Raw genomic sequence first — 18,063 nt, 5'->3', positions numbered from 1 at the left:
TCATTGTGTTATTATTGTATTATGTTGTAAATATTTGTAATTGTAAATATTCGTAAATTGCGACAGCAACGTAAGTTGCCGGCGCGCCCTAAAGGGCTGAATGAACAGATAAGAAGCTCACAAAGGGGTTATCGAAAAACCTCGTATGGCTTTAACAAATAAAAAAAAAAAAAAAAACTGATTATTGAATTTTATATTTATATAAAGAAATCAATTTAAACGCTGCTGCAATTTCCATTCACAATTTCCTCAACAATCTGAATGCACTGTGCACGGGCTAATGTACAGGGTATGGGCAGGCGAATTGCATTCGGTATGCCGCATATATGAAGAACGTCAGTCTAAAAGCTCGCTCCCGCACACACTCACACTCCTACTCACAACCTTACAGGCTCGCGCTCTCCCACTCTCTCGCTCTCTCTCTCTCTCTCTCTTTTACTTTGAACAGCTGCTTGGCCTGTGGCACATTTCCGCATTTCGTTTGTTGTTGTTGCTTTACAGCTGCTCAGTATTTTATTTTTATTGTGGTCAACACTTGGGCCAGCGCCGCATTTTAAAACACTCAACGAACTGAATTCTTTTCGACGCTCTACAATAATTTTGTGATTGCCTACTTTTAGGCGCAGTGTGAAAAATCAAACAGAGCTTGCCGTGCTGAGTGAATCAAACAGTTCAAAGGTAGCGCTGTTTAAAGTGTGGTGTGAAGGGCAGGGCCCCAAGTGAATTTTACCAGCAGAAGTATTGGTGTTGCTGTTGATGTCAGCGTGTGTGTGTGCGTGTGTGTGTGTGTGCGTGAGTAACTCACGTGTCAGGCAGCTGTTTGCGGCTAGTCAAACTTTTAATTGACATAGAAAATGTTGTTCCATGCTTTATTTACATAGTTTTCGGAGCAATTTCTTGAAACAGCTGTGCATGCAATATTCCTTCCATGAAATATTTCCTTTTATTGCATTTAAAGGCGCAAGGCTGCCGCAAGTATTTAGCTTTTGTTTCGTGTGCAAGCGCCCAAAGCTTTTAAAAGCTTTTTTCCATTCTGCGAGTCATTTTGTAGTTTTGCGCGCTATTTAAATAATTTTCTTACCAGAGGCAAATTTTCTTTTTTTTTTTTCTAGAAATTATCCGTCGTAATATATATTTACAAGTGCAAACTGCTGTGTTTATTGAAATTTTATCAAATTGAAATTAAAACAAACAATAGACAATAGAAAATTCGATTTTACCATCCTTAATGTGATAAACGAAAAACCTGAATTTTTACAATTAATGGGTAAGTGTTTGCATTATTACTATTAGATTATTCTTAGAATTATTGCATTTGTGGTTAATATTGAACTGTAATTTTATTTGCGAATTTCCACTCAATAGTAAAAACGTGCTCATGGCCAATGCTGAATGGATTAAGTCTTAAAAATATTGAAAATTTGATTTTCAGCTTATAGAACAGATTGCCGTTTACCAGCTTTTAAAGAGTTCAGCTTCAGAGTGAAAGACCAAATTAATATAAAATATATTTATTTAATAATAATATATTTACATAGCGATTTTTAAATCCTTAATCTTTCAACTTTATACGGTATATTTTATTTTTGAAATAATTTTTTAAGTTTTACTTATTTAACAGAATTAGAAGTAAGCTTCTTCATATCATATATATAATGATTTAGAATGAAAACAAGCTACCTATCAGTGTTTAATCGAGACTGCAGCGTGAATCTCTTAAGCCGTTTTGGGCAAAAAAATTTTATTACCCCATTTGCGTTCCATAATCCAAACTTTATGCATATTCTTTCATAGTCTATTAAGCTTATTTGTATTAAACATCCTTAGAGAAACAAAAAATAATCAATTTTATCATCATACATTGTTGGACGATTGAAAATTGTTATGCAATTCGAGGCGGTTAAGATATTCAAGGCGAACAGCTGCGAAGGTATGTGTAGCAAATTAGCATTTGCCAGAAATGCGAAGGATTCGCCCAACATTTTCATACAGCGTCGCAGTCGAAGCCAGAGGCGGAATTGGAGTCGGAGTCGGAGTCGGAGGTGGAGTCAGAGTTGGAGTTGGGTGTCGGAGTGCCAAGCCGCCGGCTGCTGCGTAGTTGTAGTTGCTGGGAGGGCTGGAGGGCGATTCGCTCCTTTGGTCGGCCGTAAACAAAATGTTGCAGCATTTAGAGCTGCAAATAAAAATGGGGAAATCCAGAAAGAAGGCAGCGCCTCGCACAACGTGCCTTCCACTCAGATATTGCATAAATAAATAATGTAGTTATTTTTGTCTTTCGCTCTTGCCCAGCCAGTTTTTAGCCGGCTTAAATTTGTGACTGCAATAGTTGCGACTGGCATTGCGACGGCTACTGTGAATGTGAATGTGGATGTGGATGTAAATGCGATTGCGAATGAGGATTCAATTCGCTGCGGGCGCGGGAGGCGAGAGGCGAGACGGCAGTTTTACGACTATTAAGAATTGCATATTTAAATCAAATAGGAGCGCAGCCAGTCCAAAATTAAATGCTAAAAAATTTAAGAACCGACTTTCGCTGACTGCAACATTTGGGAGTCGTTAATTTTTATCACCAACTTTGCTGGCGTTGCATGTAAACTGCATTCCATGTCGACTCCAGGTGTTTGTTCACATCTCGGGCCATTTCTTATTAAAGTTTGTTTTCCCATCCAAGTCAGGCACACAGACAACGCAGGCAGGCACCATCGGAGAGACGGCTGCGAGCCAAGGCGACCGCAAAGCGAAAAATGCATTCATTGGGCATTGGGCGACAGGAGGAGAAAGTAAACGAAACGTGAAAAAAAATGATTCGAAAATTGGCTGCTCTTGGAAAAATATGAATTGAAATAGCAGCGCAGTGGTGCATCGTTTTACAGAACTTTGGTTTTTCGAGCCAGTGCAACGTTTACGAAGGATTGAAGAAGGATATAGAGCATCATATAGAAATACAGTCAGATCAGCTTATTTAACCTGTTTAATTCATATTAAGTCAATCCGTTACGTATAGATGTGAATTGATTTCGAGAAGCCGTAAAACATTTACGTACGTTTACTAAGGCGTACCGCATGATATTAGACCCTACCAACATCAAAATGTGCCTGCGTAAGCAGTGTATATACTAGAAATAAATGAATAATAAATATAGAAGGAAGATTTTCACAGCCTGTATATATTCAGTTACCTTGAGAGGTCAGTGACCTTGAGGGGCCAGTGACCTTGAGGGGCCAGTGACCTTGAGGGGCCAGTGACCTTGAGGGGCCAGTGACCTTGAGGGGCCAGTGACCTTGAGGGACCAGTGACCTTGAGGGACCAGTGACCTTGAGGGGCCAGTGACCTTGAGGGGCCAGTGACCTTGAGGGCCCAGTGACCTTGAGGGCCCAGTGACCTTGAGGACCCAGTGACCTTGAGGGCCCAGTGACCTTGAGGGCCCAGTGACCTTGAGGGGCCAGTGACCTTGAGGGCCCAGTGACCTTGAGGGCCCAGTGACCTTGAGGGCTCAGTGACCTTGAGGGTTCAGTGACCTTGAGGGGTCAGTGACCTTGAGGGCTCAGTGACCTTAAGGGCTCAGTGACCTTAAAGGCTCAGTGACCTTAAGGGCTTAGTGACCTTGAGGGTTCAGTGACCTTGAAGGGTCAGTGACCTTGAGGGGTCAGTGACCTTGAGGGGTCAGTGACCTTGAGGGGTCAGTGACCTTGAGGGGTCAGTGACCTTGAGGGGTCAGTGACCTTGAGGGGTCAGTGACCTTGAGGGGTCAGTGACCCTGAGGGGTCAGTGACCTTGAGGGGTCAGTGACCTTGAAGGGTCAGTGACCTTGAAGGGTCAGTGACCTTGAAGGGTCAGTGACCTTGAGGGCCCAGTGACCTTGAGGGCCCAGTGACCTTGAGGGCCCAGTGACCTTGAGGGCCCAGTGACCTGGAGGGCCCAGTGGTGGGGGCTAATGTGAAGGGCTTTAAATGTATAGGAGATATAATAAAGTAACTAATTTTCGATAAGGTTTTTATTCCATAATAAGATATGGTGAATAGTTTTCGAGTTTTTCTCACGTGATATAAACGGACCTAGGAAACAAATTTCAAGCCACTAGCTCTTATATCTTTTGAGATCGACGCGTCCTACATACGGGCGGACAAGCAGATGGACAGGGCTACATCGACTTAGCTCGTCGCCCTGATCAAGAATATTTATACTTTGTGGGGTCTGCCTCCTTTTGTCAGTTACATTTCCCATACGCTCAGAGTATAAAAATTGAATAATATAGAAATACGAAACTTCAAATCACACAAATATCCAAATTTGCTGGTTTCCCATATAATGCCAGCGCGTTACTTTCATAGAGTTAACTTCAAGATATAGAACTTCACATTGCAAACTATACTTTGTTTGTCCTTTCCTTAAAGCTCACAAACTGCATTCCAAATTGTTGGTTTTGACAGAAATATAGAGTATTTCGTAGAAATGCAGAGACAGCGGCGCAATCGGACGCGAGTTGCATATCTAATGCGTTCGGCTGCTGTGGCAGAAGTAATAAAGCGTAACTAGAAAGCAGAGAGTCAAAGCGGAATCCGTCAGCACAAGTAATAGGAAACGGAATTGAAGCTATGGCCGAAAAGGCGCTTGGCAATGGCCCTGGCATTGCCTGCTTTTAGGCGCTCGACCAGTGCAACGTGGCAGCTGCCCTGTGCTGGCTGATTATTATGAATACGCAGCGTTGACCGCAGCAGCAACTGCTACAAAGGTCGTCGCACGCTCAATGCTCGTGTCGCATACATAAGCAGCATCAGCAGCAGCAGAAGCGACCAAAGCAGGAGCTGCCACTTGAAGGCTACACACGTTGCAGTTCTTTTGTTGTAAATTGGCAAATATGCAAATGAGTTGACGCGCTTGCAACGATCAGCAGCAACGGAGGGAGAGCCGAGTGACAGGACAAGGCAAGGCAGGACAAGGGCATCATCATCAGCTTCGGCATTCATTTGCGGTCCGTCTGGCTAGCCCCAGACGAGCTCTCAACTTACTTTTCGGTCTAGATTTGCGGGCAATTTTTGTGGCGCGTGACTCGCACCCAAAAACCCCAAGCACCAAGCAGTTGAAGGCCCCAAACTGCAATCGCCGCTGCTTTAAGTAATAACAACTGACAGGCACTTGTGTCCAAAAGTTCTCCATAAGTTGGCTCGCTAATCGGCATTTCAAACGCTCGCCTTAATCCTAATTGGAGTCGTAAGTCGGCTGAATGAGTTAAAACTTTTGGGCTTGCCAATTTAATTTTTTTATTTTTTATATTTTTGATGGTTGCCAAACAGTTTCGATGGCATTTGAGAAAGCCAGAAAATATGCTTAAAAAGCTAGTATATTTATAACACTTGAAAACAAAATAAATCAGTTAGAAATTAGGAAATACATAATAAAAAAAATAATTAAAATTTAAGAAAACATTTTACTTATTAAATATAATTATAAATGATATTCATATTATTTTTCTTTATTTTTAATTTTTTTTGCTTCTCAATTTTGTAGCTTAGTGTAAGCTGTATTAAAATGTTTGCAGTCATTGAGCCAAGGAAAAAAAGGCAGAGCAGTATCAACATTAATGAAAAGCTAAATGCACACAAAAAATACGAAAAAAAAAAATCACAACAAGAAAACATTGTAAAAAATATATTTAAAAATTAAAAAACTTTTAGCCTAAAAATGTCAGCGGCGTTGCCAGACAACAGAAGAAAGCGCAGGGCCAGGCCCAGGGACTAGGACGAAAATGGAGCTGAGCAACTGCCGAGCAACCAATAAAGCAAAACAAATCCACTTAAATGTGCCAAGCGACGACAGTCAAAAACTGAGAGAGAAAGAGAGAGTGAGAGAGAGAGAGAGAGAGAGAGTGAGAGAGAGTGAGGTCGGTGGAGAGTAAGAGCCAAAAGGCCACAAGGGCTGAGGGGCTGGGGGGCTTGGGGTGGAAAAGTGACAAAGTTAAATTCGAAACTCATAAATTGGCTTATCCACTTAACTGTTAACGGGTTTTTGCTGGCCAGGACCAAGTTTTTGTGAAAAAAGGCGAGAGAGAAAAAAAACAAGATTGTTAAAATGTTGGAATGGAAACGTTGGCTAATAATGGCGACGGCCCAAAAACGATGCCCCGCCGGCCACTTGCATCGCATCGCATCGCTTCGCATCGATCAACGGCCTGTGTTCCAGGACATGCACAAGGATGTTGCGGCGGCTATGGTTGTGGCTGCGGCTATGGCTGTGGCTGGACAACTGGGCAAACTGGCCGAGACTTGGGTCCAGGCCTCCTGCTTCATTTGGCAGCAAACTTTGCTGCGGCTGGCGCTGTTTGCTTGAACTTTTCGCATCATGGCCTCAATCGGTGCTAGTCGTCTTTGCCTCAACTTTGGCTGCCAAGCAGCGAGCAGCGAGCAGCGAGCGCCTGTATCGCATATCCTGACGCTGTTTCAAACTATTTGATGACTTTCTTACGCTCGGTCGCCCTTTGAGTCATGTCGACAGCCACTGCGCTCGCTTTAATGGCCTTGCTTTGAGCCCGGGCCAGTCCTCGTTTCTCTCTACCCTCCCTCGCATTGTCCACGGCACACGTGGCGTATGCGCAACTTAAATGCACCATGGCAACGGCGACACATGCAACATTTTGACGGCGACGGCGACGGCGATGGCGATGGCGTCGGTGCTGCCATTTGCAACAAATTGCAGCTCATTAGTTGAAATATTACTAAAGAAAGGGGAAACAAAAGAAGAAGAGCGCAAGAAAAGCGCTGAGACAAAAGCATAAAACAGAAATTGAAAGCACAGCCAAAAAAAAAAAAAAAAAAAAAAAATTTCATTTTTACATTGCAAATGTAGCATGCACTGCACAGTGGGCCCAAACTGTGCGGGCAAATGTTGAAAATTAATGTGCGTATACATTTGGATTAAATTCATTAAATAATATGTTTTATTTATATAAATAATTATTAAATAAAAAAATATGAATTAATTAAATTGGAGTACAAATTTAATGCAACCTTTTATTTTTTTAATCTATTTTTTTGGTTTATTAGGGTACAAAAGGAACTTGTTTTTTTATTTAATAACATTTTTTTTTCAATGAATTTCTAGCAAGAAATTTATTTTAGCTAACGCTATTGAATATACTACAAATTATTATTATATGTATTAAATACACCATGATATTTATTCAATATTGATTACCAATAACCAATGATTAAAATTGGTAATTAGTAATCAATATTAAATACAAGTTTCGATAAATACAATTTCAATTATTTCGTTTATATATTAAATATATAAGCTTTCATATTATATGATATTTTTTATTATAAAATTAGATATAAATAAATTAAATTGAAGTTCCATAATATAAATTGCGTGCAGCTATTTCTGTAATTTGCCCCACTGTGCCAGCTTGCTACATCCATTCGCTTCGACTGCCTTTCGAGCAGCTGCAACTTATGCGATTTACTTGCAAAAATTCCAACGGAAGAGTTGAAAGCTGGGCTATAATAAAAATAAAATACACCTGCCGTTGTTCGCAGTCGAATGCCAAATACTTTAATGTACGGTTAGAAGTAACTCTACACACACACACATGCAGTCACAGTACACACACGTAGCTATCGGGCTTGTTGGTGCACTGAAATGACCGCAAGAAGCGTCGTTTATGGCATAATTAATTAGAAATTATAAGCGCTGAGAATGTGTAATTTGCATGTCCCGCATTGAGTTGCATGCCCAGCACAGCTGCAGGCCACACACATACACACACACAGATGCGAACGGAACTCGTCGATGTTTATAGCATACTTATATGGTCAGCATTTGCATGCCAGCAGCAGGCGCAGCTGCTTGTCGACTCACGCACACACTGAGCAATGCATGTTTACGGCCAAGATATGCGCATATTCAGGACAGCAGTCAGTCAATTAAGAGCCCAACTATGTAATCTAGTTCTACATACTTCTCATAGCCTACCAGTGCTGGTTAAGTAAATATGCTGAAAATGCGCAAAGGAAAGTAAATAAATAAATAATATTTTAAGTTCACTATAGGCTAATTGTAAAAAATCAATTTTTAAATAATAATAATTAAATAATAATAATAATAAATAAGTTTACATTTACACTATTTATCGAGCTCTGCTCTGAACAATATATTACAAATAATTCAGATGCTGAAAATAATGTAGAATTGGGACTGATAAAATGCAAATGCTTTTGTAAAGAAAAAAAAAAAAAACAAAAAACAAAAACAAAATAATAAAAAACACTTTGTTAGCTAATAAAAAAACATGTATTATACATCAAAAATAATTAAATAATTATATGCATATGTAATTAAATATGTGTATATGTATATTCATAATTAATAAAATTGGTATCTAGTTATGTAATAGATTTTATTTACAATTTATTTTATTTAGTTTTGTTTTTAGTTTTTTATTTATTTTTATTTTTTTAACTCTGTTTTTTTTTATTATTTTTTAAATTTATATATTTATTTATTTTCTTATTTATTTATTTATTTATTATTATTATTATTATTATTATTATTATTATTATTATTATTATTATTATTATTATTATTATTATTTTTTTTTTTTTTTTTTTTTTTTGTGATAAAATAGATGAAGGGATTTTTGTTTATTTTTTTTAGTATGTAGAAAAGTATATAACTATGTCTACTTTTTGCTTTTATAAAATTGACTACAATAATATAGTTTCAGCTATCCCTAATCATCGCGATTTCGTAGTATAATTTTCTTAAAAATCAGACCAATTTTATATGTGACTTGTATATTGATTTGCTTTATTCTCTAATACTAAAGGAGTAAAAAGAAGAGAAAACGCAAAATGATAATACAGATTGCTATTAATTAAGTCTTGTTAATGACCAAGAGCTGTCAAGTATTACAAGATATCCCATTCAATAATCCAATAATTCGACATTGTCGCTTATTTCATTTGCTTCTGTTTAGTTAAGTTCGAGCTTGACGTCCAAGCCTTTCTCAATTGTTCGGCAATCGCAGCGCTTGTTTGTATTACAAATTTGACAAATTATACAACAACAACAACAACAACAACAGCAACAAGAGCAGCAGCAAGAACAACTAGAACAACAAGAAAGGAAAGGGAAATGCAATTTTCCACTTGTGCGCATCTTCGAGCAAACGATTTTCGTAGAATTTATTTCGACATTTTGAGAGCTGAGAATTTAAGGCTATTAAATGTTTTGCGCTGACTGGGCAAACATTTTCGCATCTGATAGCAGACAATACTGAATGGATTACAGTCAATATCTATATGTATGTGTGTGTGTGTGTATATACGAAATGAAGTTCAAACTTGTAAACCGATGCAAGCGGCTCTTCAGTGCGGGCCAGCAGCCTGCTAAACAGCTGTCCCATCGACGACTTTCTCAAGTGTCATTAAAATCGCGCAAAAATTCGTGACAAATTTCGCGAGATACAAGGAAAAGAATGAAACAACAACAACAACAATAAGAAGGGGAAGAAAAAGAAGAAGAAGAGGCAAAACACCTTAAGAGCACTTTGCAGTCAAAATAAGACAAACTTCTTCAACAACAACAATGACGAGGAGAAGGAAGGAGAAGCAGGAGGAGGAGGCGGAGTGGAGATGCCTAAGGGTTGTAGCTAACGATGCTCAGTTGTCAATAGCTTTTTGGCTGGCTCAAGGGGTTGGGAGTTGAATGTGGGCTTTGAGTTTGGGTTTGGGTTTGGGTTTGGGTTTTGGGTTGGGGTTCACTGGTCACGGCCACGCCTCGCAGTGGTCCAGAGGCTGGCGAGGCGTAAGTAAACTTTATTTGATGGGCGCGTGCCTTGGGCCGCATTTTGCTCTCTAATTTTTTGCCCCTAACACCTTGAGCACCCACAGTTCTTGCCCTTAACACCTTGTTGCCACAGCTCATAATTTATTTAAACGAAAAAGCCCCGCAAATGGCATTTGTGTCTCGCATTTTCAATGTCTCGCCTCAACTTAAACTGCCAGCCAACAGCAGCTCAACAGCAATTGTCAATTCCTGCGGCGTAACTTGGGATGCTGCAAGAAAAAAATAAGAAAATTCTTAATGGCATTTGCTGAGCCTTGTTTACAGTTAACTAATTTATACATGTATATGATTTCATTGGACATTAGCATTGATTTTCTTTATAGTTCACTTTTAAAAGGAGCAATGGTGTTATGGATATAATGCCTAACTAGATATCTATTTGATATCTAATTGATATTTAGAATTAGTTTATCTAATCGATGTCCTAGTCATATAAATGATTCTGATTCTAGCGATGCTATCTCTGAAAAATTTAATAAATAGAACTATCTTAGATTGGATTGTATTCATTCTATCAATCAATAATGATATAGAGATTCATTTATAGCCAACATAAGATAATATAAGATTCGATAGCCTTTAAATGGAACTCAGAGACCACTGAAGGATCCATTGAAAAACTGATCAGCAGTTTGCTGTTGATTGTTTTTTGACATATGTAAGAAAGTGTCTTTCGCTTACCCTTAAAAAATGCTTAGAGAATAACGGGATGCATGGATTATTTAACAAGCATGCTGAATTTTTTCTGTTCTGGTTACTCTCCCAACTTTTTTGTTGAGCTCAATGATGCAAAAAGTGTCTTATGTATGTATGGGTATTCCAGGAGTAGATTCTCTTCGTTTAGCACATCGACATCGATAGTGCTTGAGTGTGTGCTTGTGTTTGTGAATGTAAAGACCGAGCGAACATCATAATCTACCTAAACGAAACAAAGAAGCACAGCAGAAAACAAAAACGATAAGAACCAAAGACTCAGCTCAAGAGCGAATAGTGAAAGAGAGAGAGAGAGAGAGGGAGAGAGAGAGAGAGAGAGAGAGAGAGAGAAAGACAGATAGAGTATCAGACAGATATTAGGGAATAATACGATTAATAGTTATTTGCAAGCTGTGCTTGTATATCAGATACTTGATAGTTATCGAACCATGATTATCGACGGTCCTATTTTATTTTTTATTTTTTAAATATGTAATTCAGTTTTTAGCGAAACAAATAAATTGAAGGCGAGAATCAGTTTGAATTGGAATAAACTAAATAATGGATTTATGACAAGATTTAGTGTGTTAAGATTACGCTAAAATAATTCTTAACTTCATATTATTTAAATCGATTATATTATCGGAGATAAAATTCTCTAATATTTGCGATAGTTCTTCAAGTCAAATCAGGTAAATCATTAGAGTAGACTAAATAATAATTGCTGTAAATAATGGCCGAGCACGCTGAGGCTATATTCAAATGGTTAATTAGGCAATTAAATGATCTAAATAATTAAGAATCACTCTGAATGATGACGTAAACTCATCAGCTGGCTTAAGCGAACCATTTGTCGAATCATTAGCTTCGACTTAAATTTTAATAACAATCTCTCAAAATTTACGAGCTGCTTTTGGCGACTGCCACATAAATCCGGCTTGGACCACCGAGAAGTTTTTCAGCTAATTCCGGTTGATCTCGTTAGGGTGGCGGAGGCAAAGTCAGAGAGGGGCCATACTTCGGGAAACGAACTATGCTATAAATAAGCCAAGAGGAAGCCGCACAGAAAAGACAAATTATACAATTAAATGTGGCGAAAATCTGCGCGTATGGCAAAAAGTGAATTATTTATGCCACAACAGGAAGTGGGCGCTGAAGCGGGGGCGTGGCTAATGTAAGGCAATGCGCTAATGATGATGAAGTGTGCAGCCAGCAGCCTGCAGCCAGGTGGGCAAGGTGAGGGTATTCCGACTGAGCCACCTGCCAGCTGACAGACAAAGTTTCAACTTATCAAAACACAAACCAAATTTATTAAAGTTTTATGCAAACGAGCTGCTGCTGGGGCTGAGTGAAGGTGGCGCTGGAGGTGGGCGGAGGCGGGCTGCTTCGGTATCAGCAGCGACGTCTAGACTAGCTGCTTGCTTAATAATAATTTGCAGCAGCCAGCAAAACAAACACAAGTCAAGGCATCTCACGTCACGCCGAATGCGGCAATGCGGCGTATGCGCGATATTTGCTGTAATTTACACCAGCTCACTGCCAGTGCAGCAGAGAGAGGGAGAGGAGGGGCGTGGTAGAGTAGAAGGAGGCAAACAGGAGGAGTTGCTGACTGGATGTCATGCTACGTATTTAAAAATATAGATATCAGCCTGTTGGCCTGGTAGATTCCCTGAGTAGAAACTCTTCAATATTTGTCGAAGAGGAGAGAAAAACTAAAAAAAAAAAAAATAATAATAATTTTATGAATGGAAATATGAGGAATACTCCAGAAAAGTCCATATAAAACTCTCTGATAGGAAAGTAGAAGAGTTCTCAAGAAAATTCCCCACCTTATATAGAGTGTACTGTTTCAAAGAAAAGGAAAGAAATAGATAAAATCCCATTTGAAATATTCTATAGTGTCTGAAGGAAAAGGAGAGCAGTAGAATATACCCAATTTTATATTCCTATTTCATAATCCTTGCACTCTTTGATCAAGCCAACATTTAGATATGCTTCAGAGATATAATATTTATTAAGGAAGTCGAATGGTAAATTCTTTTTCGATTTTATAGCCTTTCACAAAAATTAATTTTCAACAAATTCAATATGAATATATTATAATTGTTATTATATTAAATATGAATAATTAATTAAATGATTAGAAAATATGTATCAGATTTTGTACATATAAAAAAAAACTAAAACAATAAAAATAAAATATAATCCCAATTTAGATAAATAAATTTGTTTAGTTATAGAGCTCTGGCTTGACTTCCACTAAAAGAATAAATCGATAAATATCCTTTGTAACTAACAATAAGCAAAAATATATAAGTATTTATGCAGCAATAAATTGATTATCGCAATTGTGAATAGCTTACACAGCTTTTCATATACTTTTAAAATAATTTTATATCGATAGTTATCGATTTAGTAAATTCTTAATTAATGAAGTGAAATTTAGAGTTGATAAATTCTATATGATAACTGCAATATTGATAGACAAATACATATATATATTATATGCCTCTAAAATGTATCAATTTATCGATTAATTTATTTTTCTAGATATCGATTATTCTCCAATTATGGAAATATTTTGAAATGGATTTCTAGCAAGCCCAACTCTGCTTTCTCTCACACAGAACGAACACATATAATGCGTGAACAAGCCCCATAATTTCGTCACCACTTACAGGGTATCAGCTGCGTCAATCCAGCCAGTGCTGGGCGTTCAGTCATGAGCTTTGGCTTTTGTTCAACTTTGTCACATATTTTGCCTAAGCCAAGGCAATTTTCATGTGGATTACATTTCATTTGGCGCAATCCCCCACGACGCCCAATCGTGACCAGGCGCCCCGCCCCCCGCCCCCCCCGAACGGAGTTGAGTTCGCTTTAAAGCCATACAGACAGCCAGCGATAGAGAGAAAGACAGAGAGTAGAGAGAGAGAGAGAGAGAGAGAGCTAGAGAGAGACGCCATCTAGCGACAGCAGCGGAAGTTTTCGTGTGCGTGCCTCAGAAGGCAAGCCGGAAAAGATGATTAATTCAAAGTTATTAGAAACCTGACTGAAATTTATAATGCCAGAGCGAAAGGTGACTCGACTCTGGGCGACTCCAGACTCCACTCCAGAGGCGACGCGCTGCAGCCAGCGCTGCCTCGATATAGATGAGCTTGTTGCAGAGGCGCCGCCAAGCATGCAACACACTCGCCGCAGAGCGAGAGCCAGAGCTGAGAAAGACTCGCTACATATTTAATTGTTTGTCTCGCGGCCAATGCGGCTTTCATTATTAATATTCCGTATGCGCATTTTGCAATTTTGGCTAGAGACAGACACCTAGAAGAGACAGGACGAACGAGTGAGAGCGAGAGAGGGAGAGGGAGAGGAAGAGAGGGAGGGAAATTCTGTGGCTTATCCAGAATGCCAAGCGCCACAAAAGCTGCAAAATCATTAATTTGGTTTTGTTTTCAGTCTATTAAATGGGCAAAGAGGAAGACAGAGATGGAAAGAAAAATAAAAAGAGACAGAAATTTATATATGCAAAGAGAGAGAGAGAGAGAGAGAGAGAGAGAATGAGAGTTATAGATATTATTATAGTTATTATAACTGACAAGCTTTTGAATTGTGGATAACAGAAGCCCAAAAAGTGCATCGCTAAATATTTTAAATTAAAAAAAAAAATTAAATACTCTTTGTTGAAGTTTAAGAGCGAATTCAATTTCGACTGATGTATCAAAATATTTTTTAATATTATAGAGCACTAAAGAAACGTTAAAGGAAAAAAAAAAAAATAAATAAATAAGAGAAATATTAATAAAAAATATATATTCTAAAATATTTATTTAAATTTTTTGTTAAGCAAAAACAAATTTTTTTAAGGTGATCGTTTTTTTTTTTTTTTTTTTTTTTTTTTTTTTGTGTTGGTCAGTAAAATATTTTTTTTTTTCATTAAACATTTATATTTTTATAATTAGTAATTGATTAAATATTTCAGTTGCTTTTTATTCTAATAAACTAATCTACAATACACTCCATCAAATTACACTACATGCAGCTGCATTAAAAATATTTTATTTCTCATTGAACATATATTTTTTAACAATTTGTAAATGCTCTTAATTTTAATACACTATATATTATTCACAATACACTAAACATACATATATCTATATCTCTCTCTCAATTAATAACATGAGCAGCTCTGGTTTCAGCTTCTGGTTTAGCCAGAATGTTCAGGGCTCAACTCCTCCTGTAAACACAAATTAGCAGTTTTTAATTTTGTAATTTTTTTTTATTAAATTAAAAAAAAAGTGATTCTCACTTACCAGTTATATTTTCATATATATTTAATAACCACCTTTAAATTTGTCTAAGCGTAACCCCTAATTATTCGCAAGCGTGCTCATTAGTTTAGCCGCCAGTGTTAATATAATGGGAACAGCTTTAGACAGAGCCAACAAAAGTGTGCTCAACATGTTTGACGCCGCTCACAACTCAGCTTTGAGCGCATTTTCAGCAAGTCAAAGCATTGAGCGCAAAGTCAACTTAAGAGCAGCCGCCAAAGAGAAGGCCAAAGAGCGCATCGGACGGCGCTCTTGAGCACAGCAAAACGGCACACCACAGCAACAACAAAGCTTTGTTGACGTGAAGTAAACAAAACATATGGCAGCTCAGCTCTGTTTCGAGCGGTGCAGTTAGCAAGCAACAATTTGAACAAAAGACCCGTTGGGGCAGTGGGAACAGTTTGTTTGTGTCGTTAATGATGGAAATGCATAAACAAATGATTGCCAGTGCTAGCAGTATAGTGTTATTGTTGGGTGCCTCTTTCGGTTTTCACTTTCACTGCTCTCTTTGGCGGTGCTCTTGAGCAGATGTTAAGAGCTGGCGATGCACTGCCGCTGTTAGTGCACTTCCGAGGCGCACTTCCGGCTTGCGCCAGCACGCAATTGTCTCAACCGCTGGCTTAACAGACGCGTCCGCTGTTAGCAGCGCCTTAGGCATTGTCGCTGACGTCTTCGGATGTCTTTCGGAGCCGCTTCTCTAGTTGCTTCAGCTGTCGGCTGCTTGAACGTGTCCTCCATTATGGCACGAAGCTCCAGTGAGCCGAGCAGAACAAGAACAATGCTGTTGCGGCCGAGCGCTCGTTGAGTGCAACGACAGCGATTGACGCTGACTGCAAATGGCGACGCTGGCGCTGACGTCGGCTTCGAGTGCAACTATTGGCGATGTCGCTGCTTTGGCATCGTTGTTCTTAGTGTTGCATAGAGAGGAGGAGGACAGTAAGAGAGAGTGAGAGAGTGAGAGGGCGAGAGTGGGAGGGGGTATTCTGTTCGCCAAAACATTTCGCAGTTGGCAGTTCGCATAAGAAGCGCATTTGATTGCAAATGCTGCCGCTGCTGCCGCTACTGCTGCTGCTGCGCCACTACTGCTGCTGCTGCTGCTGACTGCACCTGCTGCTGGCGTTGGCTTCAGTCTCCATTTGACATTCTCCACGTGCGGTTCTCGTTCTCGCTGCTGCGTCGCCTCTGTTCGACGTTTGCCGTCGTCGCCGTTAGTTGCCGTTAGTTTGTTTGTTGTCGTCGCGCTTTCAACTTAGTCGCCCAGTTCGCCCTATTTGTCCCGTTGCCTCGTCGCCCCGTCGCTGCCGCATCTCCAAAACGCAGCCCAAAGAATTTTTATAATTTTCAGCAGTCGCTCGCAGTCGCTGCTTGCGTCCGGTTAACCGTTAGCAGTTCTGATCGACGCCCTCAGCGCTGCCCGAGTCACTGGCGCAGGCAAATCGCTCGCATTTCGCATTTCGCACTTGCGCGCGTGTTTTTATCCCCTGCTCCAAAGCTCAAAGCTCGCGATCATTTTGCGCGCCGCTTCACGACGGATCGAGTCGGCGTTCTATACCGTTATCGCAGCAACGAACACTTAACTGTAATCAAAATTTTCACGAATTGCGATATTTATAACTGGACTTTTAGTGCGTGACACAGTAAAAAACTTTCTATAAGAAAAAAAAATAAAATAAAATAAAATAACAGTGGACAAAATACGTAGTAGAAAATTTCAAAAAGAGAAAGAATATTTTGAATAAGTTAGCAAGAGGTATTGCAAGTTGTGAAAGGTTAAAAAAAATAAATAAAAATGAACTTATAAAATTTATATTCATTCAATTCGGAATTTATTTTTTAATTTCTTCAAGCCAACATATAAGAAAATTAAATTTTATTTTCTTGCGATATTACTAATTAAACATTTTTATATTTACCGAATATAATTTTATTACAATTAGTTTTATTTTTCAATGTAATTTCTTTTTATAAATATAATTGCATAATTGAAATGAATTTTATTGTATATATATTATTTTATTTATAAAATTATAAAATGATGTCTGCTGAATACATATGTGGAATTTTATGCGATTTCATCAATATTTGTATAATGATTATAAATTTAAAATTAATTATATATTGTTTAAAGTTTAGAAAAGTTTTATTAAAATAATACTTAATACTATTATAATTTGAATATTTTTCAATATATTTATAGATTTTAAATAATTTGTAAAAATTCGATACAAATAAATAATTAAATATTTGTATTATTATTTACAAAATAATTTCGTTGCTTAAAAATATTTAAAGTAATTGCACTATTGTATAAAATTATTATATTAAAACAAAATTTATTTATATTCCTTTTTATTATGACTTAAATAATTTATAAAAATAAAATAAATATGTTTTTAATTTTAAAAGTTTTTGTGTATAGTTAATATCGTATACAATTCATTAATTTTTTTTTTAATTTTTTTAAGTTTTATATCGTATACAATTCCTTTAAAATAAATTTTCATGTTTTTTAAAAATAAATTTGTTTATTCTTGATTTGCTTTTTTATAAAACCTATAGAAATTAAAGTTGAATTTCCTCCCGCTTTCCATTTGAGAGAACTAATAACAAATGAATCGTGCTGAGGATTTGGCCATGTGACAATTAATTCGGATGCTAGAAGTGCAAATACAGTTTGCAGCATTTGCATTGATCTTTAATGCAGTGCAACATTGCGAGCTGTAACAAAGACGGAGTTCACATTGTGCCACACCGCTGGGCCCTCTTTGCGGCACAATGCCAAAACTAACTTGGCCGACAACAAAATGCCAGCAGTTGCGCATCCCGAACTTCCAGTCCAAAGGCAGCAACTAGCCAGCTCCGGGTCCGGGTCCAAGTCCTGGTGCGAGTCCAAGTCCGGGTCCGGGTCTGGGGCCGGGTGTGGGTCTGTGCAACGTTGTTGCTTGTATTTTGCTACCAAATATCGTAACCGAAACCACAACATTCGACGTCAATCAGCAAAGCAGATTTCAATAGCTGCCCCAGAGCGTGAAAGGCTGGGCGACATGGGGCGGGGCGGTGCACAGCCTCAACTAGTTTGTTGTTGTGCCATTGTTGCTGTTGCTGTTGCTGTTGTTGTTGTTGTTGTTCAACAACACTCGCAACAGTCGCTGGCCCTGCTGGCATCGAGTAGCTGTTGTTGTCGAAACATGCTGCCAC

General features: G+C 38.4%; 1 protein-coding gene across 4 annotated transcripts in view; it reads left to right on the top strand.

Moving 5' to 3' along the window:
* Window positions 1-535: 535 nt before the first annotated feature.
* The window catches only part of mbl (splicing regulator muscleblind), a 258,467-nt gene continuing 240,939 nt past the window's right edge, over window positions 536-18,063 (top strand). For 2 of the 4 annotated variants that reach the window (XM_089469888.1, XM_089469886.1), the window contains exon 1: window positions 15,989-16,615. The gene's annotated coding sequence lies outside the window, so the exon portion shown is untranslated. Of the gene's footprint in view, window positions 679-1,112; window positions 1,268-15,988; window positions 16,635-18,063 lie in introns of those variants that run through there. The other 2 variants (XM_089469889.1, XM_089469887.1) reach the window with 2 other exon arrangements.

This window comes from Drosophila arizonae, chromosome 5 (assembly GCF_054131065.1).
Source record: "Drosophila arizonae isolate 15081-1271.41 chromosome 5, UAZ_ARI_1.0, whole genome shotgun sequence".
NCBI lineage: Eukaryota > Metazoa > Arthropoda > Insecta > Diptera > Drosophilidae > Drosophila > Drosophila arizonae.
Note: the sequence above shows the minus strand (reverse complement) of the source record. Positions and strands in the feature narration are given on the sequence as shown.